Source organism: Lynx canadensis, chromosome D2 (genome assembly GCF_007474595.2).
Source record: "Lynx canadensis isolate LIC74 chromosome D2, mLynCan4.pri.v2, whole genome shotgun sequence".
In the NCBI taxonomy this organism is placed as follows: domain Eukaryota; kingdom Metazoa; phylum Chordata; class Mammalia; order Carnivora; family Felidae; genus Lynx; species Lynx canadensis.
In genome coordinates, this window is record NC_044313.2 from 8,928,120 (window position 1) to 8,943,949 (window position 15,830).

Below are 15,830 nucleotides of genomic sequence, written 5' to 3' on the forward strand. Positions count from 1 at the left end.
ACGGCTCGGAGCCTGGAGCCTGTTTCCGATTCTGTGTCTCCCTCTCTCTCTGCCCCTCCCCCCGTTCATGCTCTGTCTCTCTCTGTCTCAAAAAAATAAATAAACGTTAAAAAAAAAAAAAAAAATTAAAAAAAAAAAAAAAAGAGTAACTTTAAAAAAAAAAAAAAAAAAAAAATTCACAGTCTTGGGACCCAAAACCCACGTTGGTTTAACGTGTGTGTCCTCTACCAGCGATGAGCTCTTCTAACTAAAGCAATTTCCCGGATGATTACCTTTTAACCTTCAAGAAAACAGAACTTTCTAGGTGGAACTCATTCTTAAAATGTTGCATTCCACGGACTTCATTAAAGGGGAAACCTGAAAACAAAAGCACTACTGGGTGACGAGCGCAAAGAGCATTCTTGAGTGGGGTGGGTTGCACAGGGCAACCGAGCAGGGGTGGGGGAGGAGAGTCCCCTGCCCTGCTGGCTGCGGACGCCAGCCTCTTGATTCCTGAGGCTACTTTTGTTTTGTCAGCTTCTCATTAGTAAGAGACAATGTGGCATAAGGGTTAAGAAAACGGGCTCTACAGTCTGCAAGGACTGGACTAGTTTCAAACCTAGCATCTGGTATTTACCAGCTATGTGGTCTCGGGCAAGTGATTTCAGCCTCAGTTAAAACCTCTGAGGCTGTTTCCTTCCCTGCAAAATGTAGATGATAATCCCTTGAGTTTTGTGAGGATTCATGAGACAATCTGCATGAAGGGTTTAGCATAGCACCTGCCATATAGTAAGAGCTCAATAAACAGTGATGACTATTTCTACTCGGGCCCCTAAGAACACAGCAGTGGGGGTCCTACCAGAGGTAGTTGTGGCAGTAGTAACAGAGTTAACCCGCAAGGCTGGCTTTTCTTGCCATTCGTGTATCTCCCTGCTGCAGTGGCCCAAATCCTTCAGACGTGCCAATTCTGCTTAAACAATGGATTTGCTCCAATTTTGTACAAAAAAGAAGTCATCTAATTTTAAATACTTGCCATACCTTTCCAATTTTATTTTGTACAATTCTATTGCAAGGGAAACAGATAAGGTATCCGTCTTTTCCTGAACGTAAAAACATGCTAAGTGAAAGAAGCCAGCCACAAAAGATCACAGATTGTATGCCTCTATCTACATGAAATTTCCAGAAAAGGCAAATCCACAGAGACAGAAAGCAGAGCAGTGGCTGCCTAGGGCTGGGGGGTGAGAAGGAGCAGTGGTTACAAAGGGCACAATGATGGGCTCCTGGCTGGTTTACTTGGTAGAGCGTGTGACTCTTTATCTCAGGGTCATGAGCTCAAGCTGGGTGTAGAGCCTACTTAAAAAACAAAATAAGAAAGGGCACAATGATCTTTTGGTGGGGGATGGAAACGTTCTAAATTGGATTGTGGTGATGATTCTGTAAATTTACTGATAGTCATTGCGTTGTACACTTTATTTTTCCTATTTTTTTAAAGTTTATTATTTTTTAGTAATCTCTATACCCAACGTGGGGTTCGAACCCATGACCTCGAGATCCAGCATCAGATGCTCTTCCAACTGCGCCAGCCAGGCACCCCGTTGCTCTACACACTTTAAAGGAGTGAATGTCATGGTAGGTAAGTTATACTACAATTAAGCTGCTTTAAAAAAAGAATTAGTGTGTTCCTTTTACTCAATGAGATTTAAAAATGAACTTTCTGAGCACCTGCCAATTGCCTGAGAGTGTAGGGCACAAGGGAGAGCATGATATGGCTCATGGAACAGGCCAAAAAAAAAAAAAAAAAAAAAGTCAAGTTTTGCAGGATTAAAAAGAAGGGTAGTAAAAAACGGGAGAGTGAGTGAGAGAAAAGGAGCAAGAGTCACTGTGTTTGAAACCACTGTTAATCTTTCCCACATACGGGTCAATCTTTGCAATTATGTGCCCAAGTACAGATGTGCTCTGCTCTAGATTCAGGGGGGAAACACACGCTGGCCAGATGGAAGAAAAATGTGGTTCAGTTTTGTAGTTCATTTGTTTTGTTTTCAGAATCAGGAGGCAGATAGTTTAGGGCGAAGTTGCGCGGAACATTTTCTTCCTGTTAAAAGACACAGTTGGGAGAGGAAAACTTTGGACTAGAAAGAAGGAGGGGTGGGGGGATACATGAGGTGGTGTCTTCTTCCTGATGACACAGATGAAGAATCACGGGTAAGGAGAGGGGGGTTGAGAAAGGGAGGTGCACAGGGGCTTGAGGAGGGCAGCAGAGTGCTAAGTAGGACCAGGAGAGAGCGTGATCGGTGACAACAGGCACCAGGGACGGACTGGGAGAAGGAATGGAATTATGGAGGTGGAAGGGTATGTTTTGCTCAGTGGTTGGGCGGGCAGCGGGGGGGGGGGGGGGGGGGGGCGAGTCCTGTAATGGGACCGTCCAGAGATGTTGGAATGAATGAATGAGCTGACCAATCTCCTCCACAAAATGATCATGAAACTCGCCTGTTACATTTTAAAACCCCAACACATTGCCCACCTCTCTTCTTTCTGGAAGAGATTATTTACTTCACCAGACCCCCTACAGAGTTCTTTGTGTCTCTGAGTCAATGTATCACCTTTGTACTGGAGTTGAACAGAAAGCCCACCACTGAGAAACTTAAGAAGCCAGCAGGTATGACAATAATACCCATTTTTTCCTGCTGACATAACCGTGACCCGCTTTAGTCTCAAAATTGCTACCGACAAAGTGTTCGACACATAGCAATTATTTTAGATTCGCAAGACAACAGAGGCAAAGGTCCTTTACAAAGTAGGCATACAAACGTAGGAAGATGCGATAATAAAATATAGTGGCTGTGTGCTAAGGGATTGGAATCCCTTAGGAACCAAAGCATTGAACGTTATTACCTCTCCTTTTTGGCAGAAAAAAAAAAGTTCCTTTTAATATGACAGTCTTTAATAAAGGAAACGTTTCCTTGCCTCGCCTTTAAACTGCACAGCCCAAGGTTTCGATGATGATTTTCGACTGTCCCCTGCCCTTCAGTGTTGACCTCAGCCTGTGCGGCTTTGGTGTCCACTCCATCAAAATGATTTTCCACAGTTATAACCCATTGTACCACATCATCACATTTTTTTGTACAGGGCAGCAATTGCTCCTTGAATGGAATAATAGTTATTTATGCCTTGCCAGATACTTTGCGTAACACGAGTCTGATCTGTTTCCTACTCAGCTGACCAGAGTTCTGTTGCCCTTGGAAGTACTGATGATCAGACCTGGGGTCTGTAGACTCCTGTGGACGGAACAATAAAGTCCATGAACTTGCATGGGGGAAATTATATCTTTATCTCACTAACCTCTAACGGAAATAAAGCATTTCCTTCAGTTATGAAACGGAGGCAACAAGTTACAAGTTATCTGTGGCTCTGTCACCAAAAGAAATTACAGATATTTTCCTATCAAATAAACTGGTGCAAATATCTTGATGCTCCTTACTACTTCAAAACTACAGAGCTGCTTCCAGATCTTTTTTTTTTAAATTTTTTTTTAATGTGTATTTATTTTTGAGACAGAGAGAGACACAGCATGAGCAGGGAAGGGGCAGAGAGAGAGGGAGACACAGAATGTGAAGCAGGCTCCAGGCTCCGAGCCGTCAGCCCAGAGCCCGACGTGGGGCCTGATCCCATGAACCGTGAGATCGTGACCTGAGCCGAAGTCGGACACTTAACCGACTGAGCCGCCCAGGTGCCCTGCAGATCTTAAGAAATACGTATTACTATATCACAATTAAAAATATCTTTATAACTTTTCTCATAACTGGCTTCCTTTGTGTCTTGTATATTTTACGTATTTTAAAACATTTTGAGAAAAGGTCTATTAAATTTCACTACAGTGCTGTGTACCTTTCATCTATTGCACACAAAAAGGTGAAGAACCCTTGACTGTGGAATGTTCTGGTAGGTTTTTTTTTTTTTTGCTAAATCCATTACATCTGTTATATATGGAACATATCCATCGTGTTCCAGCATAATGAAATATCGTTCCCAACATTTTTAGAGTGCTTCAGTTCTACGGGCTTTTACAATTCGTGAAAGGTAAAAAGGAGGACACATGAGAGAAGTTTGCGAACCTGCGAAGCCCCGCTTAGGCTCTTCCCGAGGAAGTGTTCCAATGCAACGTGGAGGGCTTTGCACCTTAAATGTCTATATTAAGAGGTTCCCACCAAATGTACCCCCAGCTCTTTTTCCCACATGTGTGCAAGAAGACATGCCCTTTCCTGCTTGGATTCCATTCCAGCACCACGGAATTCACATTCCAGTTTTCTTCTCTTAGTGGTAACTTCTTTCCGACAGTGAGAAACTTGGCTCTCGAGATCTAGGATGATTTACTTGCTTAAACCTAGTACACGTTTACAACAGTTTCAGAACTGCTAACCCAGACCGCTGCGAGACACAAATTTGTGCTCGCGCACAGGCCTTTTTGTCTTTGGCAATCGAAACATGGTTTCTGTGGCTTCTTTCTTCCCTGCCCCCTGTGTGGGGTGATGTGACCGTCCTGTAATAATTCTGGGACCAATTCCAACACCCATAAGCAATTCTCCCAACCCAGAGACGGTGTCAGGCCCCACAGGTCAAGGGCTCAAGTCCCACAAGATGGCTCCTGTCCCACTTCATGCAGCAGTTGGCAAGCCCGGGCCATCCCGTGCTTCAGACTCACTGGCTACAGATTGCAGGTTCCTAGTACCTTGGGTTCATTAAGGTTTCTAGAGCAGCTCACAGAACTCAGAGGAACATTTTTCTTACTGGATTACTGATTTATTATCAAAGAACATAACTCCCGAGCAGCCACACAGAGAGATGCACAGGGCACGGTGTGGGGAAAGGGCACACCTTTCTGTGTTCTCTACTCGGGCACCCGTCTCCCAGCACCTCCCTGTGCTCATGGACCGGAAAGCTCTCCGAGCCCTGTTCCAGTGGGTTTGTATGGAAGCTTCATTATGTAGACCAGATTGATTCAATCACTGGCCATTGGCCACTAACTCAACCTCCAGCCCCTCTTCCCTCCCAGGAGCCTGGTGGAGGGGGTGGGGGGTGTGAAACTGAAAGGCCCAACCATCTCATCACGAGAGTGGCTCCCGGGGAACCCAACCCCCACCCTGTGCGGCAGTCTAGAAGTCATCTCATTTGACAGAAACTCAAGTGCTGTGGAAGGGGGTTCAGTATGAGTAACAAGGCACCCATTTCACCTTTAAGGCTCTCAAACTATTTCAGGAATTGCAAACAGGATCCCAATTATTTTCAGGAAAGATGCTCTTTGCTCTTCTTGCCTAGGAAATTCCCAGGGTTTGGGGAGCTATGAGCCAGGAACCCTGAAGGAAGACCCGGCATGTGTTTATTATAAACCTCAGTATCACAACTTGTAATATCGTTAGATACATTTGCCACAGCAACATTCCATCTTCCCCTTATACCCAGTTCAATTTTACTTTATTTTTTATTTGAGGTGGGGGGAGAGAAAGAGAGGGCAGAGAGGCAGAATCTTAAGCAGGCAACATGTTCAGTGTGGAGCCCAACAGGGGGCCCGATCCCACGAGCCTGGGAGCATGACCTGAGCTGATATCAAGAGTCGGACATTCAACCGGCTGAGTCTCCCAGGAGCCCGGTTCAATTTTTCTTTTATACATAAGGTAAAATGTACTTAAAATTTTTTTTTCTAACATTTATTCATTTTTGAGAGACAGAGTGTGAGCAGGGCAGAGAGGGAGACACAGAATCTGAAGCAGGCCCCAGGCTCTGAGCTCGATGTAGGGCTCTAACTCCCAGACCACGAGATCAGGACCTGAGCCAAAGTCGAACGCTTAACCAACTGAGCCACCCAGGTGCCCCTGGTAAAATGTACTTTTTGTAGTATACAGTTCACTGGGTTTGGCCAGATGCACAGAGCTCTGCGCTCACCACTGCCGCTCGCCATACAGTGGTTGCATCACCCCCAAATTCCTCGTGATGCACCTCTTCTTCCCCACTGCTCGTCATCCACTTCTTCCCAATCTACTGCACTGTACTTCCCATCACAACTCGAGCCAAGAATGGCTCCAGCGGGCTACCTCTCTGCACCGGCATCCAGGGCACAGAGGACACAGACACACGTGTGGCCTCATCCAAAACTAAATTCATAGTCACCTACCTCCACTTAGGCCCTTTCCCATTCTCTGAAATGATGACATTCTCTCACCACCACCACCCTCCCCCCCGACATACACAAGCTCTGCCCCTCATGGTCAGCCAACGATCTCACCTTCTACCAGAAAAATTAATGCCAACAAACAGTAAACACCTCAACTTCCCACCACCCAATCCACTCGGGGCCCTGCATGGGCCACCCCTCCTGTCCTTTCTTCCTCTTACAATGTAAATGCTGTCCCTCCTCTTAAGAAAGGCCCATCCCCCTACCTCTCTCTGGATCCCACCCCTCCCCACCTTCACGGGATCCTTAGCCATCACGTTTGTCTTCTCACATTTTTCCACTTCTCCCTGCTCGAATCCACCTGGAGTACCATCCCCCCCCCTTCCCCTACACAGCCAGACACCGCCGGAGTGCTGCCTACTTGCCCTTGCCTCCTCAGTGCCCCCACCGCTCACCGGCACCTCTCCCTGGAGGGCCTCCACCAACATCTCTATGCTCTCCAGGCTTCAACTTACTTGCTGTCAGCAGATTCAGTTCAGGTGAGCACACCCTCCTCCTTCCAAATGCTCCCCTCTCATTGTCTTCCTTCTGGTCAGTTTTTCCTCAGTCTCCTGTTTTAGCTTCTCTCTCACTTTGTTGGGGAAGTCTGACAAAGGCTCTCTCCTTAACCAAACGTGAGTGAGTCAGCTCCTCTGAGTCCATTCCAACTAGGCCCTGACCTTGGGCGCTGTCCTTGGTCTGCTGAGTCCAGTTTTAGCAAGAATCCTGCCGGGTCAGGTTAGTGAAAACACCCACCCTCGGTATCTGATCACTGCAGCATGCCTCCAGCAAGAATCCTCGCTGGCTGGCGAGTGTGACTCTACCAAGTGTCAGGGAGGGAGCATTTCTTCTAACCTTCGTGGTCCTTCTAGCTGGACTAAGAATCAAACCGAGATGGGAAGGATTAACAGGAGAAAGTCCAGTTGAATCCACACAGACCTGGAAATTCCAAAGACAGTCAGGTGACGTGATGCTTTTATGAGCTAAGGACGGGGTAGACATCTGAGCGTACAGAAGGGACAAGGCCATAAGCAGGAAGGGGAAAGATGTCTGGAGGTCACCCAATCATGCAGGTGAGTTTCTTAGGTAAAGAGGAATCTCCGTTAATAGCTTTCTTCTTGGTATAAGCAGGCAGGTAAGGGGGAAGTATAGAGCTTTACCTGAACCCGCCAGGTTTTGGTTGCTTTTAACTCACACTAACGTTCATGCCAAAGTGGCCCACCTTGGGTGGTCTGCCCCTTGCCCCCCACAAAAGAATCCCACTTGCCTGTAATGTTTCTTAGTGATTTTGCATCTGCTGACTCCCACTCTACTTGTCCTTGCTGTGTTTGGAACTGGGCTTGATCTCCCCTCCCTACCGCAAAATCCAATGTAGGCCCTTTTTTATTCTGAAATTATTTCTTAACGTTTTTATTTATTGTTGAGAGAGAGACAAAGTCGGAGAGGGGAAGAGAGAGAGGGAGACAGGATCCAAAGCGGGCTCTGTGCTGACAGCAGACAGCCTGAGGCAGGGCCTGAATTCAGGAAACTGTGAGATCATGACCAGAGCTGAAGTCAAATGCTTAACCGACTGAGCCACCCAGGCGCCCCTGCAGTAGTCCCTTCTTGGATAAAGTCTTCTTCATCATCTTTAACAAGGGTCATGAATAATTTTTCTTTAACAAAGTGGGGGGAGGGGTGCAAAGAAACTCTTAAACTCTGTAGGTCGAGTGTAAAAACAGGTATAAGAAATCACAATAAAGATCAAGCCACACATTAAGGCCCAGCAATTCCCTGTTAGCTCATACACATGAGGATAAGCTTGCAAGCAACGCAGTGACAGTTATAAAGGTGAAGAATTAAACATCCAATTATCTGTCAACAAAGGAATGCATAAGTTGTGGGGTACTGATTCTGAAGTGGAAAAGAATTTGCCATCACAAAATATGCCTCTCTGACCTAAGGATGATCTTGAGCTGCCTATTTTTTTTTTTCAATGTGTACTTATGATTGAGAAACAGAGACAGACAGAGCACGAGCAGGGGAGGGGCAGAGAGAGAGGAAACACAGATTCCGAAGCAGGATCCAGGCTCTGAGCAAGCTGTCAGCACAGAGCCGGAGGCGGGGCTGCAACTCACAGACGGCTAGATCACGACCTGGGCCGAAGTCAGACGCCCAACTGGCTGAGCCACCCAGACCCCCCCCCCCCCCCCCCCCCCCGAGCTGGCTCTTTTTCAGAAATAGCAGACATAAGAGAATGTCTCAAAACTGAGTAGACAAAACCCTTTTGTACGAGACATTTGGCTACATTAAAAGGGAGATCTTCAAGTGAAAGGGTGTCTTCCTCTCTGTACCAGGAAGAGTAGGATGACTAAGTCCCTAGAAACTTATGCAGGGAAAAGGGGAGGGCTTAAATCTGCATAACTGCCCCACTCTTGTTTACTGGTGCTTTTCCTGGCAACCTCCCACAACTGCATGTCCCTCCCTCCCACTTTTGTATTTAGCTGGTAACAGTATTTAAAATGATGGTGGCTTGGGCCATTTCAGGGTTACTCAGTCTCCCTGGGTGTCTCCCATTTATACAGAAGGTATCCAAGTTATTAAATTTGTTTGTTTCTTTGCTTGTCTTTCCCTGTTAACCTGTCTTTTATTACACAGGGATCTCAGCCAAGAACCTATAAGGGTAGAGTGAAAAATATTTTCTCCTCCTCTATAATTCAATGGGATAGCTTACAGCAGTTAAAATGAACTAGGGAGCTACATATAGCAACATGGATAAATCTTGGAAATATCATAGTGAGTTAAAAAAGCAATTTGCAAAAAGGATTTGTTTGGGATGATAGCATTTATGTATACTCTAAAAACACACCAAATGATAGTATATATTCTCATGGAAACACACAGATGCAGTAAAAGTCTTAAAAACATGAACAAGAAGCACACACATCAGCGTCAGGATTATGTTCCCTCTGTGGAGAAGGTGGAAATGGCACCGTTTTTGTCAAAAGTTTGTTTCACTTCTTGAAAAAACAAATGGGTGGCTCAGTCGGTTAACCAGCTGACTTTGGCTCAGGTCATGATCTCACAGTTTGTGAGTTCGAGCCCTGTGTGGGGCCGTCTGCTGTCAGCATAGAGCCTGCTTCAGATCCTCTGTCCTCCCCACCCTCCGCCCCTGCCCCTATACTTCCCCCTCAAAGATAAACATTTATTAAAAAAATTTTTTTGGGGCACCTGGGTGGCTCAGTCGGTTGAGCGTCCGACTTCGGCTCAGGTCACGATCTTGCGGTCCGTGGGTTCAAGCCCCGCGTCGGGCTCTGGGCTGATGGCTCAGAGCCTGGAGCCTGCTTCCGATTCTGTGTCTCCCTCTCTCTCTGCCCCTCCCCCGTTCATGCTCTGTCTCTCTCTGTCTCAAAAATAAATAAAAAAAAAATGTTAAAAAAAAAAATTTTTTTTTAAAGTTTATTTTTTGAGAGACATAGAGCGTGAGTGGGGGAGGGGCAGAGAGCGAGGGAGACACAGAATCTGAAGCAGGCTCCAGGCTCCGAGCTGTCACCACAGAGAGGGGCTCGAACTCACAAACTGCGATATCATGACCTGAGCCAAAGAAGGATGCTGAACCGACTGAGCCACCCAGGCACCCCCAAAATAAACGTTTAAATAGATAAACAAACCTCCAAAACTATAGGAAAAGTGGGTTGTGGGCATATGGGTGCCAGGTTTCCTGCACTTTCTTGTGTATTAGAAATATTTACTGATGAAATGTTAATGTTATGACTTTTTAAAGTATGTGATGTGTAATCCATGTACGCTCTGGATTTTTGAAGTAGGCTTGCCTTTAAAATGCTACGTTCGGTTTTAGATAAATCATACTGCAGAACAACTTTATGGCTTTCTTAGGAACCTGTCAAATATAGTTGCACGTAATTAAACTAAAGAAACTGGTCAATTCTGGGAACATTCACCAACTCCACTAGGGTCGAGTTGCCCCTGAGATAGCAAAAAAAAGAGAGAGCCATACCAATGAAGACTGATTCAACGGGCTCAAGATGAAACTTGGGCTTCTGTATTTCTAGAAAGCTCCCCCAGATGATTCTCATGTGTAGCCTGGGCTGGAATCTGGTTTAACACGCATGACTTGGAAAGTAAAAACTCAACTCCTCTTAATGCAACCTTTCAAAAGCCTAACCACTCACTTGTCTATGGTAATGATCCACGAATGTGCATCCCTGCTCTCCCTGCCACGTCCGCCCCCAATGTGTTTGGCTTTAAACAGTTTTTTGTGTTGAACAGTAACAAGGTTCAAAAAAGCTTTTGAACGATGCCCCATCCTCATCCAGCCCACTTCTCGACCTTCCTCACAGGTCACTGCGTCAGGGTCTGTGCTCACAGCCCAGAGCCTGGAGCCTGCTTTGGATCCTGTGTCTCCCTCTCTCTCTGCCCCTCCCCTACTCATGCTCTGTCTTTCTCCCTCTCAAAACAAACAAACCAACGATCATTAAAAAAAAAAAAAAAAAAAAAAAAGTGGCATGTTCTAGTGACTGAGCCAGCCAGGTACCCACTAAGTCCTTTTTGACATACAAGTCCATTAAAATCATGTAGTAATTCTACAGCTAAATAATTAGGGTGCTCACCCTGGGTAAGCAGATTTTGATGGTAACTTTCTTGTCCTTTTTGCGTTAAAAAAAAAATTAACCAAGTAAATTTAAAGATCTGACTGGCTTTATTCAATGATTCATGAATTAGGCAGCATCCCATCTAGCAAGGGGGAGTGCCACTGGGATAAATAAAAGAAAGGCTTTTAAAAGCAGAGAAAGCATTTAAAAAAAAAAAAGAAAGTAATTTATTAACAAGGAATGCACTGTTTAGACAAGGTTGCCCTCCCTCCTAAGGGGAGCTGAAAGGGTCTATCAACAAATTTCTTAGTTGGACCAAGAAATTCCAAGTTGACCTGTTAAAGGCTACATTCCTGGTTGGCTGGCGAGGGGGCGTGGGGGTGGGGTGTTGAAAACTACAGTTAAGTTAGGTATTAAGTCTCGGCTTACTGCTGTGCGGCCCTTAACCTAAGCGACATCATTTTTAGCCTCTGGTTTTCTTTTTTTTTTTTTTTAATTTTTTTTTAATGTTTATTTATCTTTGAGACAGAGAGAGACAGAGCATGAATGGGGGAGGGGCAGAGAGAGAGGGAGACACAGAATCGGAAGCAGGCTCCAGGCTCTGAGCCATCAGCCCAGAGCCCGATGCGGGGCTCGAACTCACGAACCGTGAGATCGTGACCTGAGCTGAAGTCGGACGCTCAGCCAACTGAGCCACCCAGGCGCCCCTAGCCTCTGGTTTTCTAACAGCATTGACTCAACTTTACAGATCAAGAAAGGGTAAAATAAGATTATTTTATGATATAATTAAACATGTGTAATACTAAAAGAAGGATCTTTTAACTGTCAACAAACCAGAATATCCCACTCTCCGATTCTGCTGGGAACTAAAAAGTATTTTAAAAGTAAATCAGCAGAGTGAGATATAATCAGAATGGTTAAAATAAAAACCCTAACAACAATACCAACTGATGGTAAGTGTTAGGGTCAGGCGTAAGGCAGGGTAAAGATAGGAGTCAGAGGCTAAAAAATTTTAGCAGTCAAAGGCTTTATTTGGGAACTAAGGTCTCGGGCGAGGTTCCATGACTCTGGGAGAGAGAAAGAGAGAGGAGTCAGGGAAGTCGTGCCCAGGTGTGGTGGGGTGGGGTTTTTAAGCTGCAGCGGTTCCGGGTTTAGGTCTGGGTGGGCCTTTTCCGCTGTCGCTCGGTGATTGGTTGACCTCCAACTCGTTCTGGCAAGCTACTAGGGGCTTTTCGTTGGGTTGCACTGGCAAGATGGCCGTCCCCTCTACTGTGATTCCAAGGACATCCTAAGGGTAAGGACGAGGATAAACTGGATGTCCATACACTGCTGTTAGGAACGTGAAATGACACAGCCACTCTGGAAACCTGTTCAGCAAGTTTTTTCCGATCATGCAATTACCACAACTGTGTTGTCATTATTTACTTAAGACATGAACATTTAAGGGGGCACCTGGGTGGGCTCCTGGACTTCGGCCCAGGTCATGATCTCGCAGTTTGTGAGTTCGAGCCCTGTGGCTCTGTGCTGACGGCTTGGAGCCTGGAGCCTGCTTTGAATTCTGGCATCTCCCTCTCTCTCTGCCCCTCCCCTGCTCATACTCTGTCTCTCTCCGTCTCTCAAAAATAAATAAATGTTTAAAAAAAATTTTTTTTAAAGAAATGAACATTTAAGTTCAAACAAAAACCTGCATACCAATGTATACAGCAGCTTTATTCATAATAGTCAACTAGAAACAACCACGTTGTCTTCCATTGGATGATTCGTTAAGCACCCAATGGTATACCGCTCATGGCATGGGGACCCACTTGGAACCCCAGAGCTGGCAGAAAGATTGTTTTAATCTGAAGACATCTGAGATTCAACAAATGCAGGAAAAAGTCTTCTTGGAGGTTCCCTGATCTGGCTCAAAGCAGTAACTTTGGGGAAGGGAGGGTGCCAGAAACCCTCTCTTGGGGGAGTTTTATGGAAAGACCACCAATACTTGTAGAGACAAATATTATCACGAACTTTCTTATCTCTTGTCTGTTCTCCTAAAAACTCATCTGTCTTTCCTAAAAGAACCCTATTTGTTTTTCTCTTAGGATCAGTTTCTGCCCCTTTCCTTTTCCCTAAGATATGAAACCTTTAACTAACCTTTGAAAGAGTCAGCTAGTTCTTCTGTTGGTTCCCCTACTCATACGAAATAAACCTTTTCCTTGAGTTAACGTCTTCTGTCAGTTTAATTTCCAGACTCCAGCTACAGAACCCAAGAGGGCAGAGGAAAAGTTTTTCAGTCTGGAAAAATGGAATATCGCTCAGCAATAAAAGAAGCAAGCTCTCCATGTCGGCAACAGCTTGGCAATAACCTGTTCGAATCTCAGGACTATTATGCTGAATGCAAAAAGCCAATCCCAAAGGTTATGAATCGATGATTTCATTTATCTAACATTCTTGAAATGATACAATTATACAGATGGAAAACAGAACCACTAAGTTACAGGGCCTTAAGGGATGTCCTGTGGTTAAACAAAGGTAACACAAAGGATCTTTGTGAGGATGGAAGTGTCCCGTAGCTTGGCTGTGGTTGTGGATACCCAAACATACGCGTGATTAAAACTGCACAGGACAAAATATATAAATTACATGTAAAACTGGAGATATCTGAGTAAGTGTGATGGATTGTCTCAATGTTAACATCTTGGTTGTGATACTATACTGTAGTTTTTATAAGGTGTTACTACTAGGACAAATTGGATGAAGAGTATGCAGGGGGTGCCTGGGGGCTCAGTCAGTTACTGTCTGACTCTTGATTTCAGCTCAGGTCATGATCTCAAGGTTGTAAGATCGAGCCCTACATTGGGCTCTGCGATGGGCCATGGAGCCTGCTTAAGATTCTCTCTTTCTCTCTCTCTCTCTCTCTCTCTCTGCCCTTCCTCCACTTGCACACACACACTAAAAAAAAAAAAAAAAAAAAAAAAGAAAAAAGGAGTATGTAGGATCTCTTTGTGTTACTTCTAACAACTGCATGAGAACCTACAATTATCTACTGAAAATAACATTTTAAAAAATTCTAGTGCCCTCCCCCCCAATTAAATTAAGCAAATTACTTTAAAATTAGAGAAACCAAATGTGATAGCTTTACCATGACAGAAATTCACATGGCTTATGAAGATTATGTCAACAATCTAGAAGAATTTAACGAATAGACATTTGAACACTGAACCTCTTATCATTTGTACCTGTTTCTAAAACATGTAAATTTAAGAAGTTTTCCAGCAGGAAGTAGGAGTGAAGAGGGGCAGGTCCTCCGTGCCAAGGTCTCGTAAAATAAATAGGAGCTCAAGGTTAAATGCCAAGGTGTTTAATTATGCTCACTGCTTGTTAATTAACCTAATCAAAACAAGAACGGTGATTTTTGTGATGTTTTGATGCTCCTTGGGGCAGAAGGAGCAACATGGTATATAAATAGTTCTGCAGGTTTTTTTTTTTTTCAACTTTATTTATTTATTTATTTATTTATTTATTTATTTATTTATTTTTGGGACAGAGAGAGACAGAGCATGAACAGGGGAGGGGCAGAGAGAGAGGGAGACACAGAATCGGAAACAGGCTCCAGGCTCTGAGCCATCAGCCCAGAGCCTGACGCGGGGCTCGAACTCACGGACCTCGAGATCGTGACCTGGCTGAAGTCGGACGCTTAACCGACTGCGCCACCCAGGCGCCCCTGTTCTGCAGGTTTATGGGACAATAGTTAACACAGAGAGGGCCCTATTATGTAATCAGCTGGCCACATTTTTCTCAGGCTCTGTGGTAGGCGGAGGGAGAATCCTTCCAAGACAGCTAGTTTCCTGTACAGCAAAATGTGAGAAGAGGCGGAGATAAGAGGATTTGCTTATTAATGCCACTGTGTCAATAATGGTTATAAAAAAATCCTTCAGTACAGCAGATGGTGCAATGTTTCTTCTCCACTATGTAACAACTCAAGGACTCCCGTCTTCCTCTACACAGACCTCTTAGAGAATTCCAACTAACTCCAGGATATTTATTTTAAGATCTGATTTAAGTACTACATATCTCATTTCAGATTTTAAATTGATCCTTTCTTTGCCTTCCTATCCCCGAGCCAAAGCTTTTACACCAGAACTTCTTCAACCTCTGCTTGCTTTCTCCAAAAACAGCAGCTTCGGTTCCAGGCGTTCTCCAGAACTACTAAAAAGGTAACCTTTCCCTTCCATCGGTCTCCGCCTCCTCCAGTATCTAAAGGTTCCTAACAATGCCACCGCTTTCTAGAAGAATAGACAGAGACTGTCTCAGGAGAGGGTGAAATGAACCAAGACAGGGCACAGTGCTGGGAAATCAGCATAAAGGAGACCTGTTCACCTTTACATGGCCTTGGCCAGGCCAACAAGTTCTCTTTCCAAAACGGCCTCTATTTCCAAAGAAATCTTACAGGGTGGGATTATCAACGAACTTAAAAATTTTTAATTGTGCCATTAACTCGGGTCCAACACCTTATCAGGTACTGGGAATTTCCCTCCTCTTCAGGGAAACCAGGCTGGGTAGCAGAAAGAACAGTTAAACCAGAATCAAGAGACCCGACTTCTAGACCAGGAGTTGCACGCTTAAAATGCCTGCAGGGACAGGTGGATAGTAAGAGGAGGGAAGGGAGCCTACGAACCGAAGGCAGTTCTCTAGCCTTAAACAGACCCAGTTCATACCCTGCCTCAACGTGCATTCCATAAGCTGGCCCTGAGTTCCATCTCGCCTCTGCTCCCTTTGGGTTGTTTTCTTTACATAGCACGAGTTGTGCTTGTACTTTTGCTCTTACTCTGAATAAAGTGTATTTGTCACAAATCGTCCCCTAAGGGATATCCTACATTAATTCTCGTCTTGACTTTGCCTGTCTTCAGCATTCACCCCACATGGTCTGTAACGTACTCCAAAGGCTCAGACCTATATCTGATTTTTCTGTTAGTTTCTGCTCCGATTTTTTTTGGCTAGTTGCCAGATCCCTTTCCTGCTCAGCTTCCAAAATGCTTCCAGTTAGAAGTTCAATTCACACTTTTAAAAGTCTG

The 15,830-nt window shown here is 44.8% G+C and overlaps 1 protein-coding gene across 1 annotated transcript in view; it reads right to left on the bottom strand.

Annotated features, from left to right (window-relative positions):
• Positions 1–15,830, bottom strand: part of ACADSB (acyl-CoA dehydrogenase short/branched chain) — a 37,696-nt gene that overhangs the window by 19,008 nt on the left and 2,858 nt on the right. The gene's annotated exons all lie outside the window — the stretch shown is intronic.